General features: G+C 46.0%; 3 non-coding genes across 3 annotated transcripts; 1 reads left to right on the top strand and 2 right to left on the bottom strand.

Annotated features, from left to right (window-relative positions):
- Positions 1 to 3,021: 3,021 nt before the first annotated feature.
- On the top strand, positions 3,022 to 3,095 carry trnan-guu (transfer RNA asparagine (anticodon GUU)). Its single transcript has one exon. It is a non-coding gene; the product is annotated as a tRNA-Asn (tRNA).
- Positions 3,096 to 4,936: 1,841 nt separating this feature from the next.
- trnak-cuu (transfer RNA lysine (anticodon CUU)) lies at positions 4,937 to 5,009 on the bottom strand. Its single transcript has one exon. It is a non-coding gene; the product is annotated as a tRNA-Lys (tRNA).
- A 14,943-nt stretch (positions 5,010 to 19,952) lies between these two features.
- trnan-guu (transfer RNA asparagine (anticodon GUU)) lies at positions 19,953 to 20,026 on the bottom strand. The gene has a single exon. It is a non-coding gene; the product is annotated as a tRNA-Asn (tRNA).
- Between the last annotated feature and the right edge of the window lie 965 nt (positions 20,027 to 20,991).

Raw genomic sequence — 20,991 nt, forward strand, 5'->3', positions numbered from 1 at the left:
CATTCACACTATCATTTTCCCAGTTAATATTCGGGTAGTTAAAACCTCCACTCTTTCAGCTCTATAGGTTTTGCACTTTTCAACAATCTGCACATATATTTGTTCTTCTATCTCCCTCTAACTGCCCGGGGGTCTATAGTGCACTCCCAGTAGTGTGATCGCCCCTTTTTTTTCTTTAATTCAAGCCACATGGCCTCGTTTGATGACCCCTCTCACACATCATTCCTTTTCACAGCTGCAGGATCCGTCAATAATCTCTCACAAATCAACTGAAAGCAGCTGGAATGTGCAGCATTGAGAGGGGCTTTCTGCACCGTCAGGGCTGGAAACTGTAGAGTTTGAATGTGTACCGAACTGTACAGAGTATTCAACAAATATAGCAGGGCTGGGAGACATTGTGCTTTGTTAATACTGAAGCAGAAATGCACATTATTCAATGCTTCTCATATTTAATTGAGCACGTTATCAGCTGGTTTTGAAACAGGAACCTTTTGCGTGTTAAGCGAATGTGATGACCACTACACTACGGAACCCACGCTTTCAAAGCAGACTGCAACCTGAATGCAGCAACTTGGACCGCTCGGCCATCCTGACTGCTCAATATTATGTGTGGCCACCTGCAGTTTGATTTTGAACTTTTGTGTCCTTTCACATGAAGTAAATGAGGACAGCAGCCGTATCTCTGCCTGACACCGGGGAAACAGTGAGACAGACCTTGGAGCAAGGGTCTGGTTATTGCGAAACAGCAAAGAAAATTTAATTCTGTAATTACCCAAAAGGACAGGGACCTCAACATGATTAAAACACGCAACTTTCTGATCAAGAGGCAGACACACCACTGCTGCACCACGAGGCCGAAACACTGAGTCTGAGATGTTCGTCAATATGAAGGTTCTGCAATAAAAGGGGCTTTAAAATCCCCGCCCATTCCCACAGGGTGTCAGAAGCAGCGCTCACCTGCCAGTCACCATATGTTTATTTGTTAAACTTTTGTGTTACTTTCACGAGATAGCATCATTAATTAACCCGTCACCTTCTTTTGCACAATGAAAGAAATGCAAACTGAGGGACAGTCGATACTTTAATCAATAAATACAGCAACTGCTGGAAATCTCAGCAGTTCAGGCAGTATTTGCTCGGAGACGAAAGTCAGCTCTGATTGTTCATCCACAGCAAGTTTAAACATAATGCCCCCACTTGGGATCGAACCAGGGACCTTACACGTATAAAGTAAACGTGACAACTCCTGCACTGCAGAAACCTCTGGCACAGCAGCCCCAACAGAGGGGAGCTGACCAGTGAGCTCCCTCTGTGCTGATCGGGAATGTGCTGGCTCACCTTAAACAACTTCTGCCCCACACTGAAAGTTCTCAATCCTTCTCCTCCACTGCCCTTTACAGAAATGTCACGGATCACCCAGCCACCGTGTTCACTTCCACATCCTCACAGTGGGGCCACAGAGGCTCCTACCGTCTCCCAGCGATCAGCGAACTCGCCCAGTTTGTAAAATTAAACCCCGAACACCTGTCTGGCAAAGGGCAGGAGAAGCGGGAGAGTGTGTAAGCTCGTTCTGTAACAGATAGTAGTGGGGTTATTAACGGCGATTACAGCAATCATTAATCCTCTCACACACCTTAATTATTTTTCTGCGATGAACTGATTGAGAATGGACAGGGTTAATGCTCGGGATCTGAACCACTCGACCAGAGAACAGCTTCGATAATTTGTATCAATATAAAAATATATATTTATTTATGGACCTGAATAACAACGGCTAGCTGCCGAGACCTCATGGCGCGACGGTCGTGCATCTAACTTTGAGCGAGAGAAATTGTTCCACAGTGATACCCATTTCATCTTTTGTTCCCTTTTAAACGCTCGAAACTGAGACAGGGGAATAAATAAAGAAACCAAAGCTCAACGATACAGACAAGAGGAAGAGAGAAGGGGAAATACTGTCCCCACCCAGAACTAATGCAGAAACCCCTCTGCTGCGCTCGAAGTGGCCACCCACAGCCTGGATACACTAACGTCCCAACAGCTCATTGACTGTCGGAGTGGGACTGTGCGGCACTTCAGAAGACAGTCGAAAAAGCAAAGTCACTGAATCGATCTCATGTGCTCCTTCTGCCAAGAATAGCTGCACACAAAAAATGCTTTTATCAAAGTTACACTTTATCTCCAAGTTTGTCAAAAAGTTAGCTTGTTGGTCAAGGGGTATGATTCTCGCTTCGGGGTTGTTAATTGAAATTTGCGAGAGATCCCGGCCGAGCCCACTATTCTGCCGCCAATTTTGAAATTACATCGAACTTTTGCAAAGAAGGACTTGCATTTCTGCAACACCTTTCAGGAACTCATGATGCCTTAAAGCGCTTTACAGTCGTTGAGTTATGTTTGAAGTGTTGTAGTGTGGGGAAAGGTGTGCCCAAATCATCCCAAACAAACCTCAACTCTTTGCGAAGGAGTTCGGTGCAAATAATCAGGGACTTGGATTTTCTTTGAATGAGTTATGCTTGTACCTGTATTCAAGCTTGAAACAGCAACTGGGCTTCCATCTCACGGGAGCAGCGTGTGGCAGTTAGCGAGTCGGTGACGAGGTTTGGGGTTGATGTACGTCACTTTCAATCTTTGAAATTTCACCAAGCAAAGAAATGATGAATCCAACTGTCCCTGTAATCCTTTTGTTCAGGTTTAATCACAGGAATATCTGCAGTCAGGAGCTGAAAAGTAATTAAAACCGACGACTGGCTTTGGGACAATCAGTATACTTTGTCACAGACAAGGCAATGGAAGGCTGGAAGGTAGGTCACAACGGTTGTGGGAGAGCAGGTTGGCGGTGACATGGAAGTGTCTGCAGTGTGCGGGACCAGACTGCTTCCATGCATCCACAATGAATGTCCCTCCCTTTATTTGGGAAAAGTACAACTGAGAGTGGAGAAGTTCCATCCCGGTCGGAGCAATCTGAAGCTTTAACTGACTTACACCCTGGTTTGGGATGTCTTGCAGTCTACATTTAAGTTAGTCTCTGTGGCGCAATGGGTTAGCGCATTCAGCTGTTAACCGAACGGTTGGTGGTTTGAGCCCACCCAGAGATGAAGCCTTTAACTGTTTTCCCCGAGGATTCAGTGCCGCACAGTTCCAGGTTGTCATTGCGCGTTTTGGCTGCACGAATATATTCCGCAAACATTGCCAGCTGTGCTGTTATCCAGTGAGTTCCCACTCCAATACTTTTATGAACATTTAGTTCATGGAAAACGATAACAATTTTTTACATGGACCATGGTCCTCCATCCAGTCCAAGAGAAATAAATTACGTTATTGTGTTTAAAGGAACTGGTGGAAATTGTCTGACCTATCGTTATGGCTTTGCTCAGATTCTGAGAGTCAACAGTTTGTGAAGAATTATCGCATGGCCAATGCCTAGCATGAAAATGTCTCTCAGCATTTGTTCTCGGAATCCCTCAAATTCGCAATGTCCTGCGAGGCACCTGAATTCGGCGACATAGCGCGCCACTTCCTGGCCCTCCGACCGTTGGCACGTGTGGAACCGATACCTCGCCATCAGATCGCTTTCTTTAGGATTTAGATGCTCGCAGACCAGCGTACACAATTCTTCATAGGATTTAGTTGTTGGTGTCACCAGAGCTAGAAGATTCTTCATGAGGCCATAGGTTGCTGCCCCACAGACAGTAAGGAGGATCGCCCTTCATTTGGCAGCGTTCTCGTCCCCTTCCAGCTCGTTGGCCACGAAGTATTGGTCGAGTATCTCCACAAAGACTTCGCAATCGTCCACTTCTGAGAACTTCTCCAGGAGACCAACTGTTCCTTGCATTTTTGCGTGGTTGTTCATTGTCTCGTCGCCAATTGATACGCTCATAATAAAGGATGAAACTTAGTATTGTGAACACTGAGTAAGTGTGACCTTAGCTCCTTTAATAAGACTCCAGAGTACAGGTACTTCATGGGTGGCCTGCTTACTTACCGTGCTCCCAAGGGATACTGGGATCCCTTGGGACTCCGACAGGTAGGCCCTCTGATGATGGTGTGCACAGGTTGTCAAGGGTTAAATACATAACACAAGATGTGAACAGAAATCAACCATCAAAAGCCCTGTCATTAACCGCAAAGGGTTTCCTGCAATTTTCTGATCGCAAAGAGCTTTCAGTCCTTGTCCTTAAAATTGCAGACGTGGAAATTGGGGAGTTTAATGACTTTGAAAGGAGGACATTGTTGTTTGGTGCCGTTCTGGTCAGAGAAATGTTTGTGAAATGAACTTTTTGCAGAGAGAGGGATTGAGCATTTCAGCTTGTTGCTGAACACTTCTCTCTGGGCACTGAGCTAAGCAGCAGTTTCAGTCGTGTGGAGGTTATCACATTTCCTTCACACGTGAAAAGTTCCCGGTTCAAGCCTGCGCAGAAACATTATTTCTCAAACAAAAACTTGTCTGCAATAAAAGCTGTTTTGGATACATTGTTGAATGAGCAATGCACATTTAAAACCAGTCTCCTCCAATACAGATTGTGTAAAATCAGATCGGGGATAAAACTTCATCAAGGAATAAAGTTTCATGAGTTATTAAATTTCACTTTTTGAAGTTTTGACTGTCCCTGGGATACAAGCTACCTCGGACCCGGACCAAAGCTCCCCGTACACCGAGCACAGGCTCAGGAAAACCTCGGGGGAGAGGTTATCCCGGTCACTGGGCCTTCCAGCAGCCCTGAACAAGCGCCCGGTCTGAAACTTTCCAGTGTAATAACTTGTATCTGGAACATCTAACAGTAAGGACGGCCGAGCGGTCTGAGGCACTGCTTTCATTATTTGATTAAATTATCAACTCTCCCTCAGTTCGCATTTTTATCATTGTGCAAAAGAAGATCATGGGTTCATTAATGATATTGACCCGCGAAAGCAACATAAAAGTTTAATGAAAAGTAATCGCCCAACGTGGGGCTCGAACCCACGACCCTGAGATTAAGAGTCGCATGCTCTACCGACTGAGCTAGCCGGGCTTCTCAACATTTAATCTGTCAATCCCCTTCAGAATATTGTCTGTTTCAATGAGATCACCTCTCATTCTTCTCAACTGCGGAGAGCATCGGCATATTCTACACAATCTCTCACCATAGGACAGTCCTCTCATCCCAAGAATCGATCTGGTGAACCACCGTTGTACCATCTCCAAGGCAAGTTTATCCTTCCTCAGAAAAGGAGACCAAAACTGTGCGCAGTACTCCAGGTGTGGTCTCACCAGGGCCCTGTACAATTGGAGCAAGATTTCCTTACTCTTGCACATGGGCGGAATATTAGGTGCTGTGGTCCGAATATCCTGATTTTCTGCTGATTCTACGGTTGTATAAAAAGTTATTAAAATTCGACAGTCACTCGGCAAACATATTTGTATTTCCTTCAGTGTGCAACACTGATGGATGGATTAATGATGATTGAAACAATTATTCAGTATTTCACAGACTTGAATTATATTTGTCAGCTTGCTCTGTAAAAATGCTTTCTCTGACCGGGAATCAAACCCAGACCACGGCAGTGAGAGCACTAGAACCTAACCACTATACTACCAGGGAACACTGCGTGCAGCCTCTGCGATAGCTTTAAATATATTCAGCTTACAATCACAGCTGAGAATTGTGTGGTTACACGGGGTGTAACTGGATTTGCTGGGAGCAGCGTGGACGCCCCGACCTGCGTGAGAACACCAGCGGCAGGTCGGGGCCATAAAAGGAGCGGTGAGCGGCGGCCTGGGAGCAGCCTGGTGGTGTACCACGGCAAGGTACAGCGCGAGCTGATGCAGGAGGGCGACGGCAGCGAAGAGTGACGTCATCAAAGTCCAGGTCGGTGATTGGAGCGTGGGCAGGTACAGCAGGAGCAGCGAGAGACTGTGGAGGGATGTGATCGGGGCCCAGGGGCGGCGTGAGTTCAGGGCCAGGTGTCCAGGGGCAGCACCGGCCAGCCCACACTGCGATATATGTGGGCACTGGGTCCGTGCAGCAGAGCTGGTCTCCAGTCATCTTGGATAACACTTGCCACTGGACCAAGACCTCGCTCTGTCAAGCCCGTGTGATGGCTGGGGTGCAACGGCCACCACACGTTAAAAAAAATCCACGCACAGGTATCTTCCACCCTTCAACATGCAGTTCGGGACCTAGAATATTAGGTCCATCATTGACACACCTGTGAATTCATCCTTTTTTGGCGTGGAAGCAAGTCATCCTCGCTTCGAGGGACTGCCTATGATGATGATGAACTGGATTTGCTGCAGTCCGCGGGCAGCAGGTGAAGAAAGCGGGCGTGAGAGGGTGAGTGACAGGTGGGCACTGCTTCTGATGCTGTCTGATCCACGGTGGGAGTGGCCGGGGATTTTATAGCCCTTTCATTGCACCAATGCAGGGTAAATGAAACTGTGTTTCAGGAACCTTCATGTATACAAACATGGGCACTCTGCGCTGTCGACCTCGTGGTGCAATGGTAGTGTGTCTGACTCCAGATCAGAAGGCTGCATGTTTATATCACGTCGGGGTCACTGTACTTTTCCATATTGTTCTTCCGGAATTGAGATTTACTTTGCTGTATCACAATTTACTTTCCCACCCATCTTTGTACCATCAGCAAACTTGGCTCCATTGCACTCGGTCCCCATATCCCTGGGATAGGGGAGGGAAGACACACCGGAGAAGTGTGAGCTTGTGGACCGGAGAAGTTGCAGATGCTGGAGCTGTGCGTTTTATCGGGGAGGGACGGGGGGAGAGCCCGCCGAGCGACCGGAGAAGCTGAGAAGCTGCTGTGCTTTTCATCGGGTTTGACACTGTTTAAAAATGGCAGATTGCCAAGTTTTCTCTCCCTACTGCCCATGCGCGAAGGTGCCAGCAGTGTTTTCGACGCAGGCATTTGGCTCCGCCCCCCACTTCACCATCGACGCCACGCCAGGACTCCGGGGACTGTACACAGCGGCCAGGATGGGGCGAGTTTTTCCCCGAGCCGTTTCCAGCGCGCAAAGTCGGTGCGCTTGAGGTCAGTGCGCCGACAAAACTGCTTGGGGAAAATCTAGCCCTTGAAGAGTAAGGAGTACACTGCAGGAAATACAAATATGTTTGCCGAGCAACTGTCAATTTTAATAACTTTTTATACAACCATCGAATCAGCAAAAAAACAGGGCACTCGGCCCATAGTACCTAATATATGAGGTTATCCACTGTGGTAGCAATCATAAAAAAGCAAATAATTATTTAAATGGGGAGAGATTAAGAAATGCTGCGGTGCAGAGGGACCTGGGGATCCTTGTACATGAAACATAAAAGGTTAGTTTGCAGAAACATCCTCTCTGCATCCACCTTGTCAAGCCCCCTCATAATCTTACACGTTTCCATAAGATCACCTCTCAATCTTCTGAATTCCAATGAGTAGAGGCACAACCTACTCAACCTTTTCTCATAAGTTAGCCCCCTCATCTCCGGAATCAACCGAGTGAACCTTCTCTGAACTGCCTCCAAAGCATCTATATCCTTTCTTAAATATGGAAACCAAAACTGCACGCAGTGTTCCAGGTCTGGCCTCACCAATACCCTGTATAACTGCAGCAAGACTTCTTTGTTTTATACTCCATCCCCTTTGCAATAAAGGCCAAGATTCCATTGGCCTTCCTGATCACTTGCTGTACCTGCATACTAACCTTTTGTGTTTCATGCACAAGTACTCCCAGGTCCCGCTGTACTGCAGCACGGTGCAATTTTTCTCCTTTTAACTAATAACTTGTTCTTTGATTTTTTTCTGCCAAAATGCATAACCTTGCACTTTCCAACATTATACACCATCTGCCAAATTTTTCCCCACTCACTTAACCTGGCTATGTCTTTTTGCAGATTTTTTGTGTCCTCCTCACACATTGCTTTTCCTCCCATCTTTGTATTATCAGCAAACTTGGCCATATTACACTCAGTCCCTTCATCCAAGCCGTTAATATAGATTGTAAACAGTTGGGGTCCCAGCACTGATCCCTGCAGCACCCCACTAGTTACTGATTGCCAACCAGAGAATGAACCATTTATTCCGACTCTCTGTTTTCTGTTCGTTAGCCAATCCTCTCTCCATGCTAATATATTACCCCCAACCCCATGAACTTTTATCTTGTGCAGTAATCTTTTATGTGGTACCTTGTCAAAATGCCTTCTGGAAGTCCAAGTACACCACATCCACTGGTTCCCCTTTATCCACCCTGTCCATTACACCCTCAAAGAATTCCAGCAAATTTGTCAAACATGACTTCCCTTTCATAAATCTATGCAGACTCTGCCTGACTGAATTATTTTTTTCCAAAAGTGGGAGGAGCAGTGACCGGAGGAGATGTGAGCAGCGGCCTATAAAGGCCCAGCGGGAGTCCAGGGATCAGCGGCAGTCGGAGGAGCAGCGGCTGGAGGAGCAGCGAGCAGCGAGCTACAGCTGGTGCAGGGTCAAAAGTAAGAAAGAAGTCAAAAGTAATCAAAGGGTGACGTCACAGCCAAGAGGGTAAGTGATTGGCTGGTTGAGTGGTGAGTAGTTTTCTGTTTCTTTGATTTCTTCTTGTTCTTAGCAGCAAAGAAACTTTGGAATTGTTGCCAAATTAAGTAAATCTAATGGTTAAGTCATAGCAGGAGAGCTCAGACACATGTCATGCTCCTCCTGTGCTGTGTGGGAAGTCAGGGACGCTTCCAGTGTCCCTGCTGACTACATGTGCAGCAAGTGTATCCATCTGCAGCACCTGACAGGCCTCATTGCGGCACTGGAGCTGCGCACGGATTCATCCGCAATGCTGAGGATGTCGTGAATTGAACACACCGTAGGTAAAGGTTACTCAGGCAGAGAGGGAATGGGTAAACATCAGGAAGAGCAGTGGAAGGAAGACAGTGCAGGAGTCCCCTCCGGTCATCTCCCTGCAAACAGATACACCACCTTGGGTACTGTTGGGGGAGATGACTTACCAGGGGAAGGCAGCAGCAGCCAAGTCCATGGCACCATGGGTGGCTCTGCTGCACAGGAGGGCAGGAAAAAGAGTGGGAGAGCCATAGTTGCAGGGGATTCTATTGTAAGGGAAATAGATAGATGTTTCTGCGGCTGCAATCGAGACTCCAGAATGGTATGTTGCCACCCTGGTGCAAAGGTCAAGAATGTCTCGGAGTGGCTGCAGCGCACTCTGGAGGGGGTGGGTGAATAGCCAGCTGCCGTGGTGTATATAGGCACCAATGAGAGAGGGAAAAATGGGATGAGGTCCTACAAGCTGAGTTTAGGGATCTAGGAATTAAATTAAAAGGTAGTAATCTCAGAATTGCTACCAGTGCCACGAGCTAGTCAGAATAGGAAATGCAGGATAGCTCAGATGAATATATGGTTTGATGAGTAGTGCAGGAGGGTGGGATTCAAATTCCTGGGACATTGGAACCGGTTCTGGGGGAGATAGGACAAGTACAAATCGGGCGGTCTGCACCTGGTCAGGTCCGGAACCAATGTCTAGGGGAATGTTTGCTCGTGCAGTTGGGGAGGGGTTAAACTATTATTGCAGGGGGATGGGAACCTATGCAGGGAGATAGAAAGAAGTAAAATGGGGGCAGAAGCAAAAGATAGAAAGAGGAAAAGTAAAAGTGGAGGGCAGAGAAACACAAGGCAAAAATCAAAAAGGGCCACATTACAGCAAAATTCTAAAGGGACAAAGTGTATTAAAAAGACAAGCCTGAAGTCTCTGTGCCTCAATGCGAGGATTATTCGTAATAAGGTGGATGAATTCACTCAGAGGCAGCAATTCACGAATATGTTATAATTGGGATTCCAGAGACATGGCTCCAGGGTGACCAAGGCTGGGAACTCAATATCCTGAGGTATTCAACATTCAAGAAGGATAGACAGAAAGGAAAAGGAGGTCGGGGAACGATGCTGGTTAAAGAGGAAATTAACGCAATATTAAGGAAGGACATTAGCTTGGATGGTGTGGACTCTGTATGGATAGAGCTGCGGAATACCAAAGGGCAGAAAACACGAGTGGGAGTTGTGCACAGACCACCAAACAGTAATAGTGAGTTTGGGGACAGTATCAAACAAGAAATTATAGATGCGTGCAATAAAGATACAGCAGTTATCATGGGCGACTTTAATCTACATATAGATTGGGGTAACCAAACTGGTAGAAATACGGTGGAGGAGGATTTCCTGGAGTGTATTAGGGATGGTTTTCTAGACCAATATGTCGAGGAACCAACTTGAGGGCTGGCTATCCTAGACTCGGTGATGTGTAATGAAAAAGGACTAATAAGCAATCTTGTTGTGCGAGGCCCCTTGGAGAAGAGTGACCATAATATGGTAGAATTCTTTATTAAGATGGAGATTGAAACATTTAATTCAGAGACCAGGGACCTGAATTTAAGGAACGTTAACTTCGATTGCATGAGATGTGAATTGGCTAGAATAGACTGGCAAATGAGACTTAAAAGGTTGACGCTGGATAGGCAATGGCAAACATTTAAAGATCACATGGATGAACTTCAACAATTGTACATCCCTGTCTAGAGAAAAAATAAAATGGGGAAGGTGGCTCAACCGTGGCTAATAAGGGAAATTAGGGATCGTGTTAAATGCAAGGAAGAGGCCTATAAATTTGCCAGAAAAAGCAGCAAACCTGAGGACTGGAAGAAATTTAGAATTCAGGAGAGGAGGACAAAGGCTTTAATAAGGAGTGGGAAAATAGAGCATGAGAGGAAGTATGCTGGGAACATAAAAACTGACTGCGAAAGCTTCTATAGATATGTGAAGAGAAAAAGATTAGTGAAGACAAACGTCGGTCACTTGCAGTCAGAATCAGATGAATTTATAATGGAGAACAAAGAAATGGCAGACCAGTTAAACAGATACTTTGGTTCTGATTTCACGAAGGAAGACACAAATAACCTTCCTAATGTACTCAGGGACCGAGGGTCCAGCGAGAAGGAGGAACTGAAGGAAATCTTTATTCGTCAGGAAATTGTGTTCAGGAAATTGTTGGGATTGAAGGCTGATAAATCCCAGGGCCAGATAGACTGCATCCCAGAGTAGTTAAGGAAGTAACCCTCGAAATAGTGGATGCATTGGTGATCATTTTCTAACAGTCGATCTACTCTGGATCAGTTCCTATGGACTGGAGGGTATCTAATATAACACCACTTTTTTTAAAAGAAGGAAGAGAGAAAACGGGTAATTATCGACCGGTTAGCCTGACATCAGTAGTGGGGAAAATGCTGGAATCAATTATTATGGATGAAACAGCATAGCATTTGGAAAGCAGTGACAAAATCGGTCCAAGTGAGCATGGATTTAGGAAAGGGAAATTATGCTTGGCAAATCATCTAGAATTTTTTGAGGATGTAACAAGGAGAGTGGACAAGGGAAAACCAGTGGATGTAATGTATTTGGACTTTCAAAAGGCGTTTGACAAGGTCCCACACAAGAGATTAGTGTGCAAAATTAAAGCACATGGTATTGGGGGTAATGTATTGACATGGATAGAGAACTGGTTGGCAGACAGGTAGCAGAGAGTCGGGATAAATGGGTCCTTCTCAGAATGACAGGAAGTGACTAGTGGGGTGCTGCAGGGCTCAGTGCTGGGACCTCAGCTATTTACAATATACATCAATGATTTCGATGAAGAAATTGAGTGTTATATCTCCAAGTTTGCAGGTGACTCTAAGCTGCGTGACGGTGTGAGCTGTGAGGAGGATGCTAAGCGGCTGAAGAGTGACTTGGAAAGGTTAGGTGAGTGGGCAAATACATGGCAGATGCACTATAATGTGGATAAATGTGATGTTATCCACTTTGGTGGCAAAAACGTGAAGGCAGATTATTATCTGAATGGCGGCAGATTAGGAAAAGGGGAGGTGCAACGAGACCTGGGTGTCATGGTACATCGGTCATTGAAAGTTGGCATGCAGGTACAGCAGGCGGTGAAGAAGGCAAATGGCATTTTGGCCTTCATAGCTGGGGGATTTGAGTATTGGAGCAGGAAGGTCTTACTGCAGTTGTGCAGGGCCTTGGTGAGGCCTCACCTGGAATATTGTGTTCAGTTTTCGTCTCCTAATCTGAGGAAGGATGTTCTTGCTACTGAGAGAGTGCAGAGAAGGTTCACTCGACTGATTCCCTGGATGGCAGGACTGACATATGAGGAGAGACTGGATTGACTGGGCCTGTATTCACCGGAGTTTGGAAGAATGAGAGGGGATCTCAAAGAAACATATAAAATTCTGACGGGACTGGACAGGTTAGAGGCAGGAAGAATGTGCCCGATGTTGGGGAAGTCCAGAACCCGGGGTCAGAGTCTCAGGAATAAGGGGTAAGCCATTTAGGACCGAGATGAGGAGAAACTTCTTCACTCAGAGAGTTGTTAACCTGTGGAATTCTCTGCCGCAGAGAGTTGTTGATGCCAGTTCATTTGAAATATTCCAGAGGGAATTAGCTGTGGCCTTTATGGCTAAAGGGCTCAAGGGGTATGAAGAGAAAGTAGGAAAGGGGTACTGAGGTGAATGATCAGCCATGATCTTATTGGAATGTAGAAACATAGAAAATAGGTGCAGGAGTAGGCCATTCGGCCCTTCGAGCCTGCACCACCATTCAATGAGTTTATGGTTGAACATGCAACTTCAGTACCCCATTCCTGCTTTCTCGCCATACCACTTGATCCCCCGAGTAGGAAGGGCTACGTCTAACTCCTTTTTCAATATATTTAGTGAATTGGCCTCAACAACTTCCTGTGGTAAAGAATTCCACAGGTTCACCACTCTCTGGGTGAAGAAGTTTCTCCTCATCACGGTCCTAAATGGCTTACCCCTTATCCTAAGACTGTGAGCCCTGGTTCTGGACTGCCCCAACATTGGGAACATTCTTCCTGCATCTAACCTGTCTAAACCCGCCAGAATTTTAAACGTTTCTATGAGATCCCCTCTCATTTGTCTGAACTCCAGTGAATCCAGTCTTTCTTGATATGTCAGTCCCGCCATCCTGGGAATCAGTCTGGTGAACCTTCGCTGCACTCCCTCAATAGCAAGAACATCCTTCCTCAAGTTAGGAGACCAAAACTGTACACAATACTCCAGGTGTGGCCTCACCAAGGCCCTGTACTACTGTAGTAACACCTCCCTGCCCCTATACTCAAATCCCCTCGCTATGATGGCCAACATGCCATTTGCTTTCTTAACCGCCTGCTTTACCTGCATGCCAACCTTCAATGACTGATGTACCATGGCAGCGAGGTCTCGTTGCACCTCCACTTTTCCTAATCTGGCACCATTCAGATAATAGTCTGTCTCTCTGTTTTTCAACCGAAGTGGATAACCTCACCTTTATCCACATTATACTTCATCTGCCATGCATTTGCCCACTCACCTAACCTATCCAAGTCACTCTGCAGCCTCATAACATACTCTTCGCAGCTCACACTGCCACCCAACTTAGTGTCATCTGCAAATTTGGAGACACTACATTTAGTCCCCTCGTCTAAATCATTAATGAACAATGTAAACAGCTCGGCCCCTTGCGGTACCACACTAGTCACTGCCTGCCATTCTGAAAAGTACCCATTTACTCCTACTCTTTGCTCCCTGTCTGCCAACTAATTTTCAATCCACGTCAGCACATTACCCCCAATCCCATGTGCATTAACTTTGCACACTAATGTCTTGCGTGGGACCTTGTCGAAAGCCTTCTGAAAGTCCAAATACACCACATCAACTGGTTCTCCCTTGTCCACTCTACTGGATACATCCTCAACAAATTCCAGAAGATTTGTCAAGCATGATTTCCCTTTCACAAATCCATGCTGACTTGGACCGATCATGTCACCTCTTTCCAAATGCGCTGCTATGACATCCTTAATAATTGATTCCATCAATTTCACCACTACTGATGTCAGGCTGACCGGTCTATAATTCCCTGCTTTCTCTCTCCCTCCTTTTTTAAAAAGTGGGGTTACATTGGCTATCCTCCACTCGATAGGAACTGATCCAGAATCTATGGGGTGTTGGAAAATGACTGTCAATGCATCCGCTTTTTCCAAGGCCACCTCCTTAAGTGCTCTGGGATGCAGACCATCCGGCCTGGGAATATATCGGCCTTCAATCCCATCAGTTTCCCCAACACAATTTCCAGACTAATAAGGATTTCCCTCAGTTCCTCCTTCTTACTAGAACCTCTGACCCCTTTTATATCCGGAAGATTGTTTGTGTCCTCCTTAGTGAATACCGAACCAAAGTACCTGTTCAATTGGTCTGCCATTTCTTTGTTCCCAGTTATGACTTCCTCTGATTCTGACTGCAGGGGACCTACGTTTGTCTTTACTAACCTTTTTTTCTTTACATATCTTTTGAAGCTTTTGCAGTCCATTTTAATGTTCCCTGCAAGCTTCCTCTCGTACTCTATTTTCCCTGCCCTAATCAAACCCTTTGTCCTCCTTTGCTAAGTTCCAAATGTCTCCCAGTGCCCGTTTTTGCTGCTATTTCTGGCCAATTTGTATGCCACTTCCTTGGCTTTAATACTATCCCTGATTTCCGTTGATAGCCACGGTTGAGCAACCTTCCCTTTTTTATTTTTACACCAGACAGGGATGTACAATTGTTGTAGTTCATCCATGCGGTCTGTAAATGTCTGCCATTGCCCATCCACTGTCAACCCCTCAAGTATCATTCGCCAATCTATCCTAGACAATTCATGCCTCACACCTTCAAAGTTAGCCTTCTTTAAGTTCTGGACCACGGTCTCTGAATTAACTGTTTCATTCTCCGTGTTGGTGCGGCTCGAAGAGCCGAATGGCCTTCGCCTGCACCTATTTATTTCTGCACACAGAGGGTTGTGGGGGTCTGGAACTCACTGCCTGAAAGGGTGGTAGAGGCAGAAACACTCACCACATTTAACAAGTGCTTGGATGTGACCTGAAGTGCTGTAACCTGCAGGGTTATCGACCTGGAGCTGGAAAGTGGGATCAGGCTGGATAGCCTCTTGTTGGCCAGCGTGGACACGATGGGGCGAATTGGCCTCCTCCCGTGCTGTAAACTTCTATGATTCTATGAACTCCTTCACAAAGAGTTGAGATGCGTGTGGGGTGATTTGGGCACATCTTTACTCAAGTGACAACATTTCAAAGGTAACTCAACGGCTGTAAAGCGCTTTGGGGCGTTATGAGCTCCTGACAGACGCTGCAGAAATGCAAGTGCTTCTTTGCAAAAGTTCGATGCAAATTCAAAATTCACGGCAAAAAATGTGCTCGCCCGGGATCTCTCGCAAATTTCAAGTAACAACCCCAAAGTGAGAATCATACAACTAGACCAACGAGCCAACTGCTTAGCAAATATGGAGATAAAGGCCTTACGAAGTGCTATCTGTTAATAAACCTCCAGTCAAATCTTCTCAGATTCTTAAAAGCATTGCCAACGGAAAAGAATGAGTATTACCCGATATCTCAAGGGATATCTTGATGACTGCAATCAAGAGTTGCCACAACAAAGTAGCACAAATAGAACTTTGATGGGAAGAAAGTATTCACACTACCGTTGTGGTGTCTTTAGAATGTAGAGGCTGCACGGAGATAAAGTGTAACCATCATTGAAGCATTTTTAGTGTGTGTTGTTATTCTTGATCGGAGGAGCAAATGAGACGGAATCAGTGACTTTGCCTTTTCGACATGTTTTCTGAAGCGCCGCACGGTCCCACTCCTGCAGTCAATGAGCTGTTGGGACGTTAATGTATCCATCATCATCATCATCATAGGCGGTCCCTCGAAACGAGGATGACTTGCTTCCACGCCGAAAAAGGATGAGTTCACAGGTGTTTTAATGAAGGACCCGAACTACATCCCGATGGGTGGAAGATGCCTGTGCGTGGATTTTTTTCTGTTGTGATGGCCGTTGCACCCCAGCCATCAAACGGGCTTGACAGAGCTTGGTCTTGGTCCAGTGGCAAGGGTTAAGCAGGTCGACTTGAGACCAATTCTGCTGCACGGACCCAGTGCACACATATATCGCAGTGTGGGCTGGCCCGTGCTAACCCTGGGCCACTGGCCCCGAACTCATGCCTCCCCGGGCCCTGATCACGTCCCTCAACAGTCTCTCACCGCTCCTTCGCCCCGATCTCGCCGCTCCTGCTGCACCTGCCCACGCTCCAATCACCGACCTGGACCTTGATTACGTCACTCTTCGCTGCCGCCGCCCTCCTGCACCAGCTCGCGCTGCTCCCTGGAGTCGTCTCCCGGGACCTCCAAGCTGCTCCCAGGGCCGCTCGCCGTTCCTTTTATGGCCCCGACCTGCCGCTGGTGTTCTCCCGTTAGTGTATCCAGGCTGTGGGTGGCCACCCCGAGCGCAGCAGAGGGGTTTCTGCATTAGTTCTGGGTGGGGGCAGTATCTTTCCCCTTCTCTCTTCCTCTTGTCTATATCCCTGTGCTTTTAGTTCTCTATTTATTCCCCCTGTCTCAGTTTCTAGTGTTTAAAAGGGAACAAAAGATGAAATGGGTGTCACTGTGGAACAATTTCTCTCACTCAAAGTTAGACGCACTACCGTTGCACCATGAGGTCTAGGCAGCTAGCCACTGATATTCCGGTTCATATATAAATATATATAAATATATCCACATGTATCATAACTGTTCCCTGGTGATCGAGGGGTTAAGATCCGGTGCACTAACCTGGTTTCAATTGTCGATCAATTCATTGCGTAAAAATAATTGAGTTCTGTGAGACGATTAATAATTGCTGTAATCACCATGAATACCAATACTTTCTGCGATAGACCGAGCTTACAGACTATCTGGCTTCTCCTGCACTTTGCCGGGCACGTGTTCCGTGTTTAATTTTTAAACTGGGCGAGTTCGCTGATCGCGGGGAGACGGTAGGAGCCTCTGTGGCCCCACTGTGAGGATGTGGAAGTGAACACGGTGGCTGGGTGATCCGTGACATTTCTGTAAAGGGCAGTGGAGGAGAAGGATTGAGAACTTTCAGTGTGGGACAGAAGTTGTTTCAGATGAGCCAACACATTCCTGGTCAGCACAGAAGGAACTCACTGGTCAGCTCCCCTCTGTTGTGCCAGCTGTGCCAGAGGTTTCTGTAGTGTAGTGGTTATCACGTGTGCTTATCACGTTTGCATTACACATGAAAGGTATGAGGTTCGATCCCGGGAAGGAGCATTATATTTAAACTTGCTTTCGAGGAACAATCAGAGGCCAGTTTCGCCTCCTGGCAAATGCTGCCTGACCTGCTGAGATTTCCAGCATTTGCTGTTTTTATTTGCTATTTATTCTCCTGGCAAAAGTGATCCCTTATTCCTTAAGTGCTCTTTATTTCACTTCAATAAATAGATAACTTTCAGTGAGAGAAAACGGATCCACCGGGGACCTTTCGTGTGTGAGGCCAACGTGATATCCGCTGCACTGCAGCCCATCAAAGTGCAAGAAACCACTGAATATAAAGGATGATCTCACAAATATCAGGGGCAGTGCAGTCTGGTCAACGTAAAACTCTCCTTTCTTATTCAGCAGAGGCATGAACGGGAGTCAGACTCCACAAAGTTTAATTACAGACACAAATGCAATAACACTTCCAAATCTTTTCACTGTAAAATTCTGAAAATGTATTTGAAATCCTACTGCGTTGAATCTGACAATGAGCAACGTGGGCTTTTATCTTCACTACTGATTCTATTTTCTGTGCATGGTCGGAATAACCGGTGATGTTAAATTTGACAAAAGTTGCCCCAGATTCCTGATGTCATCGGCAATGAAGATTTTGAACCAGATCCTAAAATACAGTGTGTAAAATGGGTCAACATGCAGAAGACCATAAGAACATAAGAAATAGGAGCAGGAGTCGGCCATACGCCCCTCGAGCCTGCTCCGACATTAAATACGATCATGGCTGATCCGATCATGGACTCAGGTCCACTTCCCTGCCCGCTCCCCAAAGCACAGGACAAATGATTGAAGTATCGACTGTGCCTCAGTTAGCATTTCTTTCATTGTGCAAAAGAAGGTGAGAGGTTAATTAATGATGCTTTCCAGTGAAAGCAACACAAAAGTTTAAGAAAAAAACATACAGTGACTGGGAGGTGAGCGCTGCTTCTGACACCAGGTGGGAATGGGCGGAGATTTTAAAGCTCCTTGTATTGTGACACCTTCATATAGACGAACATCTGAGTCTTATGACGTAAACCTCGTGGCGCAATGGTAGCGTGACTGATTTCAGTTCCGAAGGTAGCGTGTTTAAATCACATCAGGGTTACTGTACTTTTAGATATTGTTCTTCCAGAATTAATATATTCTTTGCTGTTTGCCAATAACCAGACCCTTGCTCCAAGGTTTGTCTCACTGTTTCCCCGGTGTCAGACAGAGATACACCTGCTGCCCTCATTTATTTCATGTGACAGGATACAAAAGTTCAAAATCAACCTGCAGATGGCCACATACAGCATTAAATAGTCAGGCTGGCCGAGCGGTCTCAGGTGCTGTGTTCAGGTTGCAGTCTTCTCTCGAGGTCTGTGTTTAAATCTGACATTTCTTATTTTTAATCATTAAGTGAAACTCATTGTTTGACACCACGATCAACTCCATCAAAGTGGATTCAGCAGTTCACCTGTTCGCTTAACATTTCCGTCTGACCGGGTGCTGAAAGTGGCGATGTTTCCGCAGTGTAGCGGTTAACACGTTCGCCTCACACGCGAAAGCTCACCGGGTGGGAATATTTTCTGGAGCTATCTCCTCATGCATGCTCAGGGGCGAGTTTGTTCTCTTGTGAAAGGTCATAAGGTCATAAACATGTAAGGATTCGGGGCCGGAGTAGGACATTCGGCCCCTCGAGCCTGGTCCACCATTCAAGAAGATCCTGTCAGTTCCTTTACAGCAAGTTTAAACATCTGGGGCGGAGCCAACAGGCGCCTGGCTGCAATCAACGACAAAAACGTCTATTTGGTGGAAGCCCCGTGAGATCAATCGGTCGAGCATGAGAATCTTAATCTCGAATTTGGGGGTTCGAGCCCCACGTTAACTGTTAAAGCATGTCCCAATTTGCACAGTGTGTTTTCGGTGTCTGGTTCAAAATGTTCATTGCTGGTAACATCAACAGGAGACTGGGGAAACAGTGAGAAAGACTTTAGAGCAAAGGTCTGGTTATTGAGAAACACCAAAGGAAATCTAAATTCAAGAAACACAGAAAACATAGAAAATAGGTGCAGAGGTAGGCCATTCGGCCCTTTGAGCCTGCACCGCCATTCAATGAGTTCATGGCTGAACATGCAACTTCAATACCCCATTCCTGCTTTCTCGCCATAGCCCTTGATCCCCCTAGTCTGAAGGACTACATCTAACTCATTTTTGAGAAGAATAACCTCGAAAGGAAATGTGACCCCGACACCCAGGAAGAAGTGTTAAGGCAGAAGATTAAATGCTGCATTCCTCTGTTCAAAAAATTCCTTTCACAAACATTTCTCTGACCGTAACTGCACAAAACAAAAATGTTCCTTTCAAAGTCATTAAACTTCCGAATTTCCATGCCCCCCGAATCTCCTGAATCAGATGCCTAGAGTTTTGCCGACTCAATCCATGTCCCTTTGAAATGTTCTGCTTCCACCCACACTATGAAATGTGCCACTAACTTATAGAATCATGGAATGGTTACAGCACGGAAGGCCATTCGACCCGTCGAGCCCGTGCCGACTCTCAGCGAATCCGACTAACCCGCCCTTTCCCTGTAGCCTTATTAACAAAAAACAATGTCCCATAACCTTGTTTAATTTTCTGATATCTCTGTTCAGTTCTGTATACACTCAAACTGAATGCTCATAATAATACTGGAGTGGGAACTCTGTGGATAACAGCACAGCTGGCAATGTTTGTGGAATATATTCGCGCAGCCAAAACGCACAATGACAACCTGGAATCGTGCAGCACCGAATCCACGGGGAAAAACAGTTAAATGCTTCGTCCCTGGGTGGGCTCGAACCACCAACCTTTCGGTTAACAGCCGAACGCGCCAACCCATTGCGCCACAGAGACTGACGCAATTACACACTGCAAGACATCCCAAACCAGGGTGTCAGTCAGTTAAAGCTTCAGATTGCTCTGACCGGGATGGAACTTGTCCACTCTCAGTTGTACTTTTCCCAAGTAAAGGGTGGGACATTCATTGTGGATGTGTGGAAGCCAAACACTTTAATCTTTTTTAACTGGACACTCTCCACTAAGGACTGCCGTGTTTCTCTCCATCTTCCTGTCATTGTTTCCTGTCTTATCCCATTAGTTCCCCCTTTCAACTCAATCCACTCATTCAGAAATGACCGGACTTCAAATGGAATATCCCCTGAGCCTCCCATTACTAACTGAAGATCCCTTTAATCACGACAACTAAGAGAATGCTCACCCCTCGAACTGATGTGTGGGAAACACTTCTTCCAACAACTCAGCCAACTTTCTGCTTCATGTCGGGGGCTTCGAATGAGCTAACGAACTTTTGAAAATCACGTCGGGGTCACCAAAATGTTGTAAACGGCTGTCTTGCTCTTTTCGCTTCGTTGCTTTTAACGTCGAATTACCCGCACACACTCCGTTGTAGGAAAGGCAGGATCGGGTCTTTTAGTTAAACATTCATACTCAGCAAACCAAATATGAAAGTTACTGAGAACACTTCACAAAGGCAGCTTGCTTCGATTTCCGTGGCTGCTTGAGAAACACACCTTCCAAATGTCTAGTGTCTCTGATATCTGTGTCTCTGCAGTCCATACTGCAGTCATCTTTATACTGAAAAAGCCTTTGAACTCTTATTCTTTGCATTTAGACAATCCAGACGAACTGCTTTCTGAATCGTTTAACAGACAGATTTAATATTGCTTGTTTAACTTGCAGATCTCATTATATAGTAACAAGTTTAAACTCAAATACAGAACATACAGACATCGTCAAATCGTTTAGTCCTGAATTTCCATTATTCCCACCGTAACAAGGTACTCAAATATATATATCAT

The sequence above is a fragment of the Pristiophorus japonicus genome, unplaced genomic scaffold (genome assembly GCF_044704955.1).
Source record: "Pristiophorus japonicus isolate sPriJap1 unplaced genomic scaffold, sPriJap1.hap1 HAP1_SCAFFOLD_42, whole genome shotgun sequence".
NCBI lineage: Eukaryota > Metazoa > Chordata > Chondrichthyes > Pristiophoridae > Pristiophorus > Pristiophorus japonicus.